Source organism: Bufo gargarizans, chromosome 8 (assembly GCF_014858855.1).
Source record: "Bufo gargarizans isolate SCDJY-AF-19 chromosome 8, ASM1485885v1, whole genome shotgun sequence".
In the NCBI taxonomy this organism is placed as follows: Eukaryota; Metazoa; Chordata; class Amphibia; order Anura; family Bufonidae; genus Bufo; species Bufo gargarizans.
In genome coordinates, this window is record NC_058087.1 from 135,989,528 (window position 1) to 136,005,747 (window position 16,220).

The 16,220-nt window shown below is 45.4% G+C and overlaps 1 protein-coding gene across 1 annotated transcript in view; it reads right to left on the minus strand.

Moving 5' to 3' along the window:
* DNAH3 (dynein axonemal heavy chain 3) overlaps positions 1-16,220 on the minus strand; it is a 373,397-nt gene that overhangs the window by 213,230 nt on the left and 143,947 nt on the right. The gene's annotated exons all lie outside the window — the stretch shown is intronic.

The window sequence follows — 16,220 nt, forward strand, 5'->3', positions numbered from 1 at the left end:
TAAAGGGCATCAGTCAGCAGATTTGTTCTTATGAAACGGGCTGACCTGTTGCATGCGCGCTTGGCAACTGATTGACACAGCTAGATGTGATGACGTTTTCTTTGCCTGGTCCTGCTGAGGGCGCAGCAGTTGCAGAGAGAGCTGAGCCTTTAGGTGTAACCGCAACACCTCCATTGCTCCTAGAGGCTCATTTGCATATATTAAAACAATTTTCTAATCAATGTGGGCACATATGAACATGGGATCAACACAGATGCCTTCAGCACACATGCAACAGGTCAGCCAGTTTCATAGGTACAAATCTGCTGACAGACGCCCTTTAAGGTGTAAGCCTTTTTACGTGGCCTTTTAATGAATGCTCGCTCCCTACTATTGGGCCAAGTGAAGGTGCCGCTGATCACCTGCTGAATAAGCAAACACTCGATCATCAGGTGAAAACATTGCTGATGCGGCACCCAAAATAATTGTTTCCAGGCAGCAGATCGTCCTGTGTAAACAGGGATCTGCTGCCCCTATTCAATGAATGTGTGTGGGAGGAGATGATTGCTGAATGTAAATTCGCCAGTTCATAACCGAAAATTGTCTGTCAGTGTGCTCCTGTAATGGGGCTTTTACTTATTATGATGGGGGGATATGTGTGATGGATATCAATGGAAACCAAAAGACCCTAAGTCAAAACACAAAAAGAGCAATATTCTGTATGCAGTCCAGTGCAGTGAGGAGTGCAAAGAATTGTACATCGGCAACCGGCACCCTCAGCTGTTTGGAGGGAGCAGAAATCCATGCGAGTGCTACTTCCTCTTCGTTACAATGCGTGTCATCTCAGAAGCAAGGGTCAATACAAGTACTCACTCCTTTCACTTGAATGGAGCGAGTACTTGTAATTACCCTCGCTTCCGAGATGACGCGTAATGTCATCTCGGAATGAATGGAGTGAGTACTTGTAATTATGCCGCCGCTGCAAGGAAGGCGATGGGTAGTGTAATGAAGAGGAAGCAGCACTCACATGGAGCACTGCCTACTCTTTAAACAGCTGGTGCTGGGTGTCGAACCCCGCCGATCTGATATTGATGACCTATTCTGAGGATGGGTCATCAGTATAAAACCCCTGCACAATCTTAACCTTTAAGTGGGAGAAACCAATCTTGAACAGAGGCAGGGGGTGCGACATTTGTTGTCTGCCACTTACAATGCAGCTCTAACACCTCTCCTGAGGCAGTTTAACCACTGGATAGCTCCAGTCATGCAAATGCAATCAACACCTTACCTCCATGACTGAAGCAGGAGCTACCAGAGTACAATGCTGGAGAACGTCTACAAAAACAACAAGTCCAGTTGATCAGACGTATTACTAGGGCTCTTTCACACCTGCGTTCTTTTCTTCCGGCATAGAGTTCCGTCGTCGGGGCTCTATGCCGGAAGAATCCTGATCAGTTTTATCCTAATGCATTCTGAATGGAGTGAAATCCGTTCAGGATGCATCAGGATGTCTTCAGTTCCGGAACGGAACGTTTTTTGGCCGGAGAAAATACTGCAGCATGCTGCGCTTTTTGCTCCGGCCAAAAATCCTGAAGACTTGCCGCAAGGCCGGATCCGGAATTAATGCCCATTGAAAGGCATTGATCCGGATCCGGCCTTAAGCTAAACGTCGTTTCGGCGCATTGCCGGATACAACGTTTAGCTTTTTCTCAATGGTTACCATGGCTGCCGGGATGCTAAAGTCCTGGCAGCAGGGGCGTAACGATCGCGGTCGCAGGGAGTGCGACTGCGACCGGGCCCGGCGGGGGGAGGGGCCCGCTGTACTAACATGTAATGAAGCGCTGTGACGGGGCCCAGCATGAAGTACAGTGACAATGCCGGGCCCCCATCAGGGCGCTCCATTACATGTTTACATAGGCGTGTGCCGGGTGTGCCTGGGCACACCCTAATAGGTTCGTCACCTCCGTGCTCACTGCCCTAGTCCCCTGTCTGTTATGCTGGCTGCCGCCGCCCACCGCACATAAATTAATCTACAATACCTGGCTGTGAGCTGCCGGCGGGCGGCGGCTAGTATTCACATAGGGGGGCGGAGTCCTGGACCCAGCTGACGCAGAGAGGGAGCAGTACGGGTCATGCTGTGCGGCGCAGGAGGAGTTGACGTCACGTCACGCTGCATCTGTGTGCCTGAGCCTCGCGCGCCTGCTAGCTGGTGAGGTGAGGGCATATAAAAAATAAGTATGTTCCATTGTACCCCCCTGTCCCACAGTGCTATGCCTTCTCTATTGTCCCCTGTATTACCCTGATACCCCTCAGTTATATAATATATCTGAGTGGTATCAGGGTAAATTATACAGGGGGCAATATAACTAGGGTTATCAGGGTAACATGAGGGGTAATATAACTGAGGAGGGCTAGGCTACTATCAGGCATTATACAGGGGTAATATAACTTATCTTACCCCTCACCCCTGTATTATGTCTTGATAGCCCTCCTCAGTTATATTACCACTGTATAATGTACCCTGATAGCTACCCCTCAGTTATATTACCCCAGTATAACGTACCATGATACCCCTCAGTTATATAATATAACTGAGGGGTATCAGGTTAAATTATACATTATTATACAGGGGGAATATAACTAAGGGCTATCAGGGGACATTATACAGGGGGTAATATAACTGAGGGGTATCAGGGTAAATAATACAGGGGGTAATATAACTAAGGGGTATCAGGGGATATTATTATACACGGGTAATATAACTGAGGAGGGCTATCAGGGGACATTATACCTGTGTATAATCTCCTTGATAGCCCTCCTCAGTTATATTACCCCTGTATAATGTACCCTGATAACCCTTAGTTATATTACCCCCTGTATTATTTACCCTGATACCCCTCAGTTATATTACCACCTGTATAATGTCCCCTGATAGCCCTTCTCAGTCATATATCATCAACAGGTCCTCCATAACAGTGTGCCATCCACAGATCCCCCATAACAGTGTGCCATCCACAGATCCCCCATAACAGTGTGCCATCCACAGATCCCCCATAACAGTGTGCCATCCACAGATCCTCCCATAACAGTGCGTCATCCACAGATCCTCCCATAACAGTGCGTCATCCACAGATCCTCCCATAACAGTGCGTCATCCACAGATCCTCCCATAACAGTGCGTCATCCACAGATCCTCCCATAACAGTGCGTCATCCACAGATCCTCCCATAACAGTGCGTCATCCACAGATCCTCCCATAACAGTGCGTCATCCACAGATCCCCCATAACAGTGCGTCATCCACAGATCCCCCCATAACAGTGCGTCATCCACAGATCCCCCCCATAACAGTGCGTCATCCACAGATCCCCCCCATAACAGTGCGTCATCCACAGATCCCCCCCATAACAGTGCGTCATCCACAGATCCCCCATAACAGTGCGTCATCCACAGATCCCCCATAACAGTGCGTCATCCACAGATCCCCCATAACAGTGCGTCATCCACAGATCCCCCCATAACAGTGCGTCATCCACAGATCCCCCCATAACAGTGCCATCCACAGATCCCCCCCATAACAGTGTGCCATCCACAGATCCCCCATAACAGTGCACCTGCGCACTGAGGAGAGACTGAAAGGAGGGGAAGATCCGCGGAAGGAAGCAGAGGACGGCGCAGCAGACGACTGAATAGCTTTTTTTGTAAGTAAATTATTTTATTATAGTGCTGAAACTGCTTTAAACTATAAAGAAAAGTTTTGGAGAGTGTTTCTCTCTTTCTCAGGTCTGAAGCAATACCGAGGAAGAAAGGAAAACTCTTGAAAGCTTGTCTTTTAAGTATTAGGTTGGTACAATAAAAAGGTATCTCTGCGTACAGCAATACTCGTATTTTGTAATCTTATTTATATATACTTATTTTGTTTTTTTCAGTGGTATGATTAAGTGGTGAAAATTATTAGTGCCCCCCCCCCCAGTTTTGACTGTGCCCCCTATATATTGTTCCTAGAGTCGCCACTGCGCAGAGGCGAGTCACAGCAACGCTAGGCTGAGGCCTGGCCTGTGTGTGTGTATGTATATAATATATATATATATATATATATATATATATATATATATATATACACGGGCGTGTGTGTTTGTACTTTATGGTGCACACCCTAATGCAATAGGCTGCGCACGCCTATGCATGTTTAATATGAAGCAAGGTGGGGGAGGTTTGCGCAGAGGGGGGGAGGAGGAAGAGGGGGGACGCGCGCACTCACTCACTCACATACAGTCCGCCCGGCATTTCTTGTCACTGCCAGGCTGTATCCAGATCATCAGTGAAGCAGGCGCTGCTGGCTGTGGGAGGAGCTCTGAAGGCCCGGGAAACTGCCTTCAGCACAGCCAGCAGTGCCATGTGAGTGTGGCAGCGCAACACCAGGGAAGAGGGTAAGTATGTGTTTTTTTATTTTCTTTTCCTAACACTGCAGACTGGGGGCAAAGGGGAAGGGGGTTGATGGGCACAACTAGAGTGAGGGGGCACAAAAGTGGGCATCTCTACTGAGGGGGCACCTAATATGTCATAACTACTGTGAGGGGGGCACATATAAAGGCATAACTATGAGGGGGCACATATATCAACTACTGTGAGGGGGGCACATAATCTAGCATAACCACTGTGAGGGGCACATATGTGGGCATATTTAATGTGAGGGGCACATAATCTGGCATAACCACTGTAGGGGGGCACATATCTGGTCATAACTACTGTGAGGGGCACATAATCTGGCATAACTACTGTGAGGGGTAACATATCTGGCCATATCCACTGTGAGGGGCACATATCTGGGCATAACCACTGTGAGCGGGCACATATCTGGGCAAACCCCTGTGAGCGGGCACATATCTGGGCATATCCACTGTGAGGGGGAACTTATCTGGGCATAACTACTTTGAGGGGGCACATATCTGGCATAAATACCATGAGGGGGCACATATTTGGCATAACTACTGTGAGGGGGCACATATTTGGCATAACTACTGTGAGGGACACATATCTGGGCATAACTACTGTGACAGGAACAAAGGTAGGCATAACTGCTGTGAGGGGCCACAAGAAGGACATAACTTTTGTGAAGGGACCACAAGGTGGGCTTAATTACTGTGAAAGGCCACAAGGTGGGCATTAGTACTGTGAGGGGCCACAATGTAGACATTAGTACTGTGTGGTTGCACTTAGGGGAAATGTCCTAAATTACCCTGCTATACATTGGCATAGCTCAGTCTACCAGGCCAGCACAGCGCCCCCTGCTGGTAGTTTCATAGGGGCAGTCACCATCCCTTCCTTATGTGATTATTCTTTTTTTCTCTATCACCACAGGAACCTTGTTCTGGATCCAGCGGACATCACGCCGACGCCAGAGACACCCTGGATGAGGTAGGACCAGATTTTATTAGGACTGGGTGAGTGTAGCCATGCATTGGGCTTAGGGCTCTTTAACACGAGCGGATCCCGTGTGGCTAAACTGCTGTGTGAAAGAAAGCCAAGCCCCGCTCCGGACAGCAGAGACACGGAGCAGTAACATGACTGATAATGCTCTTTGCCTCTCTGTGATCGTTTTGCTACAAAATCACGGTGACAACTTTATCTCATTGTGATTTTGTAGTAAAAAGGTCACAGAGAGGCACGGAGCTGTCTCTGCTGTCCGGAATGGGGCTTGGCTCTCATTCACGCAGCGGACTAGCCGCACGGGAAAGAGCCCTTAGTAAGAAATTCTGCCGCTTCTTTGTATAAATGGGGGGGGGGGGGGGGCCCCGATCCAAAGTTTGCACTGGGGCCCATAACACTCTAGTTACGCCACTGCCTGGCAGCCATGGTAAAGTGTAGTGGGGAGCGGGGGAGCAGCATACTTACCGTCCGTGCGGCTCCCGGGGCGCTCCAGAGTGACGTCAGGGCGCCCCAAGCGCATGGATCACGTGATCGCATGGACACGTCATCCATGCGCATGGGGCGCTCTGACGTCATTCTGGAGCGCCCCGGGAGCCGCACGGACTGTAAGTACTCTGCTCCCCCGCTCCCCGCTCCTACTATGGCAACCAGGACTTTAATAGCGTCCTGGGTGCCATAGTAACACTGAAAGCATTTTGAAGACGGATCCGTCTTCAAATGCTTTCAGTTCACTTGCGTTTTTCCGGATCCGGCGTGTAATTCCGGCAAGTGGAGTACACGCCGGATCCGTACAACGCAAGTGTGAAAGAGCCCTAAGATACAGCAAAAAAAACATTTTTAGGTTGAAGCCAATTGTCCTCATCTCAGGGGAAAAAATACTTTGTGACTCCAAATCAGGCAATCAGCATAACTCTCTGGATCAAGGACCCCTCTCCAAAAATCTAGTAGCTATAACCTGTAATATTCTCACACTCCAGAAATACATCCAGGTCCCTCGAAGGCTCTTCTAGCGAGTTCACCGTCACAATCTCGCTGCTAAAAGCTTATATTACATACTACTGCTACATACGGTAATTAGTCATGGAAATATCGGTCCTCACAAGCGTAAGATCTGATCAGTTAGCCATAGAGATATCATGCTAATGCTTTTACTAAAGGCTAAAGATTAATAATAAATCAATTATGCAGCAGCAAGTTATGATTATCCCCGGCTAAGAGGCTCTACAGGAGAGCGAGATCCATAGAATGACAAGTAACGCATGCCTCCATTACAAACCCTGCATCTTCAGACTTTTTAGCTGTATTCTCTGAAATGTTAAAGCCACGTCGCATAATTTACTGTTTTAATATTTAACTACAGAAAGAGACATCTGCCTTTGAACTTTTGCAGCAGCAGAACATGTCGATGTGGAAGAACTTGTAAATGTTGTGCTATAGAAACACCGAATGAGGTGGTTATAGTTCTGCACAGGGGTCCTGAGCAAAGGAGGGTCCCTCCACTCTCTCCTTTTCCCACGCCATTGGTAGACTACCTCTTTTGTAATCTCAAAAGCTGCATATATAAAATATTACTGCCCAACAATGCCTAAATAAAACCTCCATACAGTGTCCAAATGAATCTACAATATAGGGATCTCATGACACTCTCCTAGGGCCCACAAATAACAGGCTGTAATGCCAAAATAAAAAAAACTTTTCCTTGTTGAAATAAATACGGTCATATAATGGCTAAATAATACTGTCATATGGTGGCATACATACATAACATCAGCAGATAGATGAGTGCAGAGCAGTACAAAGAGAGCACTGTGCGACTGTGATTTAAAGGGGTTGTCTCACTTCAGCAAATGGCATTTATCATGTAGGCTTGATTCATTTTTCCATTGCATTATTATCTCATTGACTGCGGTGTAAAAAAATAAAAATTAATAAACGTATTTTTCACCCTATAAGACATAGGGAAAATGTCAGTGCACCATATAGGGCGAAAAATACATTAGTACAGTAGGACTGGGTAATGTTGAATACAGCGGTCCTTGTGGTGGCAGTACTCACCGGTCCCTGGTGTTGCATGCTGTGCTGTGACCTGCGCACAGCGTGAGAACGTAAGTGCACTCTGTGACCTCACGCTGTGCGATGTCAGGTCCCAATTCCGCGTGGCCGGAGGAGCACTGGATCCTAGGAGCAGTGAATAGATTCAAATTTTTTTGGTCTGATCAGAGGTCTGATTAACACTGGGGGTTTAATCCGAGGTATTTTTTGGGGGGTCTGAGCTGTGGCCTAATTAACATTGGGGGTTTGATCTGAGATCTGATTGGGGGTCTGAGCTGGGGTCCAATTTACATTGGGAGTCTGAGCTGAGGTCTGATTAGGGGTCTGAGCAGGCGTCTAATTAACATTGGGGGTCTGAGCTGAGGTCTGATTGGGGGTCTGAGCAGGCGTCTAATTAACATTGGGGGTCTGAGCTGAGGTCTGATTAGGGGTCTGAGCAGGCGTCTAATTAACATTGGGGGTCTGAGCTGAGGTCTGATTAGGGGTCTGAGCAGGCGTCTAATTAACATTGGGGGTCTGAGCTGAGGTCTGATTAGGGGTCTGAGCTGGCGTATAATTAACATTGGGGGTCTGAGCTGAGGTCTGATTAGGGGTCTGAGCTGGCGTCTAATTAACATTGGGGGTCTGAGCTGAGGTCTGATTGGGGGTCTGAGCTGTCGTCTAATTAACATTGGGAGTCTGAGCTGAGGTCTGATTAGGGGTCTAAGCTGGGGTCCAATTAACATTGGGGGTCTGATCTGAAGTCTGATTAGGTGTCTAATTAACATTGGGGGTCTGATCTGAAGTCCGATTAGGGGTCTGAGCTGGTGTCTAATTAACATTGGGAGTCTGAGCTGAGGTCTGATTAACACTGGAGATCTGACTGGGGGTCTGAGCTGAGGTCTAATTAACATTGGGAGTCTGAGCTGAGGTCTGATTAACACTGAAGATCTGACTGGGGGTCTGAGCTGAGGTCTAATTAACACTGGGGGTCTGAGCTGAGGTCTGATTAACATTTGTTGTCTGAGCTAAGGTCTGACTAACATTGGGGTCTACTCTGAGGTCTGATTAACATTGGGGGTCTACTCTGAGGTCTGATTAACATTGGGGGTCTAATCTGAGGTCTGAATAACATTGGGGGTCTAATCTGAGGTCTGATTAACATTGGGGGTCTAATCTGAGGTCTGATTAACATTGGGGTCTAATCTGAGGTCTGATTAACATTGGGGGTCTAATCTGAGGTCTGATTAACATTGGGGGTCTAATCTGAGGTCTGACGGAAATATTTTTTTCTCATTTCCTCCTCTAAACCCTAGGTGTGTCTTATAGAGCAAAAATATGGTATATGTCTCTATACATATGATTTTCATGTGCTATACTATGCTTTGTGCGTGGTATTCTATGCTTTGCACATGGTATGCATTACACTTTTGAACTACTTTTGCCCAATATAGTCTATGGGTACATCAAGCAATACATTTCAATACGTTTTTGTTGTTTACAATCGTGTATGTTTGATGTACAGCAAAAGCAAGATGTGAGTTGCCTCGCTGTGCCTACTTGACGACCAATAGACATCTTTCTACTGTACATCCTCATTTCCTGTTCTACCCTTGAAACTACAACATATTACGAACTAGACCCCAAAGGTTCACAAAACCAGGTACTGACCGACCAGGCAAAAAAAAACCGCAAAGGGCAAAGTAACTGCTGCAAATCTTTTTTCTGGCCAAATACCAAGGTTTTGCTTTGAATTATATACTCAGCTTTTCTCAACCACACAAGTAATACAATTCCCCAGAATGCTGGCAGTGAGATTTCAGCCCTACTGACTCTGAAGAGGTTTCTGTTCATGCTGGGATTCCATGAAATATCACTGGTAATATTTCATCTGAAACACTGCTCAATGCAGATCACGCAAGAACTGTAGCAAAGGATAAAAAATAAAGGGAAATCTGTCTAATCCCCTGGCCGTATTCCTAGGGATTTATTAATAATCAGTTCTTAGTATAGCAAGCAAATATTCTGCAGAGATTTATTCAAAATAGCACATTGGGGCATATTTACTAATAGTCTAAAATTAAGGCACTGTAAACTGCGCCAGATTTATCATAGAGGCTGATGCTGGATGGTAAGTCAGGTACAACTTTACACCATCCATGGCTTAGTTTTATTTCAAATATGTTGGTGCATTTTTTGGGTGGATGATAGGGCTTTACCGCACCTTCTCAGGAGATCACACCCATGTCTGTTAGGCCTCATGCACACGACTGTGTCCGTACTACGGTCTGCAAACCACAGATTTGTAAAATACGGACACCTTCCATGTGCAATCCACATTCCCCCCCCCTCTCATTACTAGAAATTACTATTCTTTCAGCAATACGGACAAGGACAGGACATGTTCTATAATTTGCAAACATTATCCATAGAAATGAATGGGTCCATGTACAATCCGCAAAAAATGGGGGATCGGACACAGATACAAGATATGGTCATGTGCATGAGGTCTTAAGCTGCAAAAAGTGCCTAGAACACTTAAAAGAAATGTGTCATCAGAAAATGACCTACTGTTGAAATCACGTTTTTATATTAGTAAAGAATTTTCTATGATGTTATTTTTCATTTTCCATGCCAATATCTATAGTTATACAAAAACCATAAAAACCTAATAATAGGCACCACTTCTTGGCCTGTACAGATCACTTTACTGCAGTTATCTGCTTATCTGTCATTCTAATCCTGCCTGTAATGATATCACCTCTGTGTATAGATAAGGGCTCATTCAGACGGCCGTATGCTATCCGCAAAAATGCGGATCCGTTTTTTTGCGGATTAGATGCTGACCTATTCACTTCTATGGGGCCCTTTTCTATTCCAAGGTTCCGCAAAATAAATGAAACATGTCCTATACTTGTCCGTGAAAATCAGGACATGGCCCTATTGAAGTCTATGGGTCAGCAAAAATACTGAATGCTATCCGTTTTTTTGCGGATCAGTTTTTTTGCGGATCCGCAAAAAAACTGATAGCATTCAGTATTTTTGCGGACAGCATACGGCCGTCTGAATGAGCCCTTAGACTGGATCCACCATTCACAATAGGTGATTGTCAAACCTTTTCTATTATTTCCTTGTACAATGGCCTCTGTACAAGTCACACAGCATGCCTGGAAGTCAATAGTGTCCCCTCCTGACCATTGTGTTCATGGACCATAGGGCTGCAGTAAAACCATTTTGTTAATGCTTTGAGGATAGGTCATCAATACTACTCCACTGCACAACCCCGTAAATAAATGTAGTACAAAGCATGTACGCCAGTTTTTTGGCACATTTTACGCCACAATTCTGCTGCATTTTGAAGAGTAAATATTCCCCATTGTTCTGTCCATTTCAGAGAAAGTCAATCAGTTCTTAATACAATGCCAACATATATTTCCCACCCATTACACAGACTCAGTTCTTCACATTATAATTTCCCTCTCAGGCACTGACAATATAACCAATTTCACACTGAATTAGTTAACCCAATTACGTTTTAGGAGTATGGGAAAGCATTGGAGTCTCCGTACTGATGTCCTGGGGAGATTCAAGCCCATATCTGCAGAAGCGACAAGACAACTATAAAAATGCACACTAATGAGTCCTTTCCTACAGTACAAGACCTCATGCACACGACCGTATCCATGTTGTATCCGCATTATTTGCGGACCTATTGACTTCAATGGGTCCGTGGGGCACATTTTACGGACAAGTAGACAAGTATAAAACAAGTTCTTTTTGTGGGATGGACATATGGATGCGGAAAGCACACAGATCATCCATGTGCTTTCCTCATCTGTATGTCCATTCTGCATAAGGATAGACTATGGGCAAATTTATTAAGACCGGGGTTTTAGATGCCGGTCTTAATAAGCCCTATACCTCGCGCCGGCCTCTCCATAACTTCGGAGAGGCCGGGGAGCGAAACACACCGGGGAAGTGCCCAAGATGGTGCCGGTAGACGCAAGCGTGAAAGAGCTGGCTGCAGACTCAGACATAGCGTGGTGGAAAGTGACTGCGGTCCACTTCGGCCCCTATAACTAAAGCCTTTCTGGGAAAAACAATCCTTCGGGCTATAAGGCCGGTGATGGAGGAATTAGCTAATATAAAAGCGGACCTAAAACATATAGGCCACAGGGTTGAGGGACTGGAAAAGGCACAATCCAGTATGGTAGCCTTCTCAGAAGCGGTAGCGACACAATCTTCCCAACACACTGAATATAGTAACAAAGCTCTGCTGCTCATTGAAGATCAAGAGAATCGGAGCAGAAGGAAAAATATTAGACTTAAATATTCTCCTAGGCCCAGAGAGGGCAGCGGAAATAGTGGTGGAACGCATCCATAGTGCATTACGCCCCAAACCGAAACAGGGGGAACCCCCACGAGATATAATATGTGGATACTCATCAGATTCTCATGGCTGCTAGAGAAAAACAGCCCACCATATATGCTGACACTACCATCCATTTTTATCAGGATCTAGCCGCAGCCACCTTGCCAAGCGAAGGATCCTACGCCCATTATTAGAGGTGCTGCGGTCACAGAACATACCATACTCATGGTTATTCCCGTTTGGGCTAGCGGTGTGTCTGAACGGCAGAAGACTCACGATACACACACCGTATGACTTGGACAAATTATAAGCAACGATGGCGATACCACCTCTGCAAATCCAATCCTGGATGCCTATGTTGGATGAGCAGGAACTTCCTCAATTGCCCAGGTTAGAGCCCTGGCAGACGGCGCTCAGAAACCAAGCGCCTAAAGAGAAGAGCCCCAGGAAGGCGACATCGGCTACTTGACTTCCTGTTCTTGTTTTTTTTTTTTTTTTTTACTAGCACAAGGTCCTAAACAAGGCGGGTGGAGGTCGCAGGTCACAGTGAAGGTTTGGGGTTAGTGACCCACCAACTTATGCTCTGGAGCTCTGTATCAGATCCACTGCAAGGAGCTAGAGTCCTTCTGTTATGCCATTGATGTCCTGTTATTTTCATGCTACTCTTACTTTATTTGAGATGAAGCTCTTGAAATCCAGTATGTATTCAGCTTTGTAAACAGTTGTGTATTCAGCTTTGAATTGGTTATGTATTCAGCTTTGAATAAGCTCTGCCACATCTGTTCGCAAACCCCCTAAATTTGCATTCCCACAACTGTTGACTCACGCCATTTTCACACTGTATCAGGCACCCCATGCACGTTTGAACATAAATGGCACGCTCTCACCTGTTTTTGAAATCACTAACGGAACCCGTCAAGGGTGTCAGTTATCCCCTACCCTTTTTGTCTTTGCAATGGAAACTTTATTGCAAGCGGTCAGGGAACAGGAGACCATTAGAGATTTTCCGGTGGGGGGGAGAGGGGGGGAGACAGCAGAAATTTTTGGCCTTTGCAGACGACCTGCTATTCCTAACGACAAACCCACTAGTCAGCCTACCAAAGCTTGTACAACTGATGCAAGAATTTGGCATTATGTCTGATCACAGGGTCGATTATACCAAGTTGGAGGTGCTGAACATATCAGTCCCCCAGGCACTGGTGCCCAGCTTAAAGTTGTGTACCAACTTCTCGTGGGCTTCTACATCCTTTACCTATCTTGGAGTGCGTCTCTCTAAAGACCTTTCAGATCTCTACCAGCTAAACTACTCCACCCTGCTAGTGGAAATTACAAAGATGTTGAAATCCTATGAGGCACTGTGGATCTCCTGGCTTGGTAGGAGAAATCTACTGAAAGCATAGATAATGCCAAAAATACTCTACATACTACAAATGGTACCCATCCGCCTGCCACCCGCTTTCTTTACATCTATTAGAAGTCTTTTTTCCCTATTTGTTTGGAAAAAAAAGAGGGCACGACTAGCTCATACTATGATGATCAAGAGAAGGGAGGCGGACGGCCTGGGTCTACAGTACCTGACGTACACACTTATTACAATGCGATACAGCTGAGTAGATGGCTACAATTGATGTAGGGGAGGAGGATCCCTTCACAGTCTTTTCCTCTTGGAGTTCACACACTAATCTAGAACACTTGTGGTTCCCTAACACAAATGCTAATTTAGAGAGAAGCACAATTATTGTGAGGCCCAATGGAAGTATGGCAACATTTTGCACATACCCTAGCCCCGCGTCCATCTCCTCTTACACCGATGGCTCTCTTGCCTGTTCTGGCTGACGCTCCGGAAGCAGCAAAGGAAAGTTTATGGCCCTTTTTGAAAAACTGGAAAGTAGAAGATGCTTTCCCAGACAAAACCATCCCCACAAGAGGATACCTTTAGACCCTTTCTTCCAATAGAAGTATCTGAAATGTCATGCTCCTTTTATTATGCCTATTTTAAATGCATTTGCGCCAGGTTTTTAGATATGACAGCTTTGAGGAGGAGTCACACTGCTTTTGAGCAGCTGATGATGTCAAAACTTCCCAACTGTCGAAAAATCTCCCACATATACCAAAACTTTATTATGCAAGGTACACTATCTAAACCAGCTTGTCTCTCATCCTGGGAAAGGGATCTGAGAATCACTCTTTCTGACGCAGAGACCAAGTGCGTGTTGAGGCATTCCCAGGGCTCCTCACGTTGTGTGCGCCTTCAGGAAAGCCATTATAAACCACTATGTAAGTGGTGAAAACCCCTGAATTTCTTTACCTACATAATGTCTCTGACTCAGATAGATGCTGGAGATGTCAGACATCCAGAGGATCCTATTTGTACATTTGGTGAAAGTGCGACGCCATTCAAATGTTTTGGAAGCAGATTGAATCTGTAGATATTTACAACACATCCTTCCATATCACGCCTGCCATGATTTTCTTGGCCACCCCAAGTCCTACATATCGTCCCTCTAAGAGAAACCTCATCACACATCTCCTAGCAGCAGCGAAGGCGTTAATTCCTCTACATTGGCTGCAGTCAAACCCGATGAATGGTGTGGGAAGGTTGACCAAATATGCACCTTTGAAGAAGATCTCATTGGCAGGACAGAAAGGAGACATGCAAACATCTTGAAAATATGGTCCCCTTGGAGGTCTTGGAGAGAGCTACCATGAGAAGATATGGTTTCCTCTGTCCCCCACCTCCGTGTGTCTTCCCTAAGTGTTTCTGTCTATTTGTGTTTTTTTTTTTTTCCATTTAGTTTGTTAATAATGAAGTGACGAGGGAAGGAATCACGCTCTTTCTGTCCGCTTCTTATTTGCAGGGCAGATCTGCATTCAGTCAGATTGAAGAAAGGCCTGGTTGCGCCTTGTTAACCTAGACGTTTTCTTTGATTGCGCAGGTTTCCATGCATACGAAATTGTGTTATACACACATTCCCGCGCAATAATATTTGGTTCATGTAATCTTTGTTCGGTATTTTATTAGCATCTTGTTGTATTATGATATATATACAATGGCTTTATGTAACAAAATCTATAAAAGTGAATTTATACAAAAAAAACTAAATCACACCCACTGACAATTTCCAATTCTTTTTACTGCAAGAGGCAGGAATCAGGATGGAGTAATCCGTCATATTTTTATCTTAATAAACTATTTGCTTGGCCAATATTCATTTTTACAATACAAGGCGCTTACTAATGGATTGTGATTGTCCATATTGTCTCCTTTCCTGGCTTGATTCATTTTTCCATGGCATTATACACTGCTCATTTCCACTTGCAGTCTAGCAGTTGTGGTCATGCTAGCACACTATAGGAAAAAGCACCAGCCTCTCCCACAGCGCTTTTCCTGTAGTGTGAAAGCACGACCACCTCCGCTGGACTGCAAGGTGGTCGGAACCCCTGGAAACGGGCAGTGTATAATGTGATGGAAAAATGACTCCACCCAGGAAAGGAAGCAATATGGACAATCACAATACATTAGTAAGTGCCTTGTATTTACTTTGCCTACATGATAAATGCCATGTAAATCACAGCCACACAGTGCTCTTGTCTCCTGTTCTGCACTCATCTATATGCTGATATTATGTATATATGCCACCATATGGCTGAGAAACCAGTGATAGCCACAGCAGTACTTCCAGTGCCTATTATGAACTGGGCAGACTGTAGAGAAGCAACACTTGTTCTGTCCAGCTTCCTCTCTAGTATGCTTCTGACCAGTACATACCGGTTAATGATAGCCGAAATCTTACATTATAGCATTCTGGGAATACTTAGTATTGGGGAAGCTTCTTTTTTTCAGATTTAAGCAATAATACAATGGATGATGCTTAACAGAGATGATGCTTAACCTCTTCTTGTCTCAATTGTCCCTGCTAGAATAACCATCATAGAAGTGACTATGAGTATTATCACGGAAAGAAAGGGGCCTGGAGATTCACATCACCATCAGACAGTACAAGGCCATATTGACGGATATCTTTGATTTCTCTATGAGGTTCCCAATTTGTATAGTCTGCATTTGAATTCTATCCTTAAAGGGGTTGTCCTCTTTCTGGTTATTTTTAACCGATGTGTATATAAGATGACTATATGGTACTTATTAACATAGCCTCTGTTGAGGTTTCTATATTTCATAAGCCATGCCCCTAATTGAACAAGTCTTAGGTGCTGTCCTCTTGGAGGTCCTGTCCGTAAGATGGCCGCTGATTGCAGAGGCATGTGACTAGAGGTCTCAGCCTCCTCCATTTAAATCCACTGAATCTGCCATCTAGTGCAGGTTCAGTGTATTTGAATGGAGAAGGATGAGTAATGCGTCTGGTCACATGACACTTCATCAACGGCCATCTTATGGACAGGACCTCTAC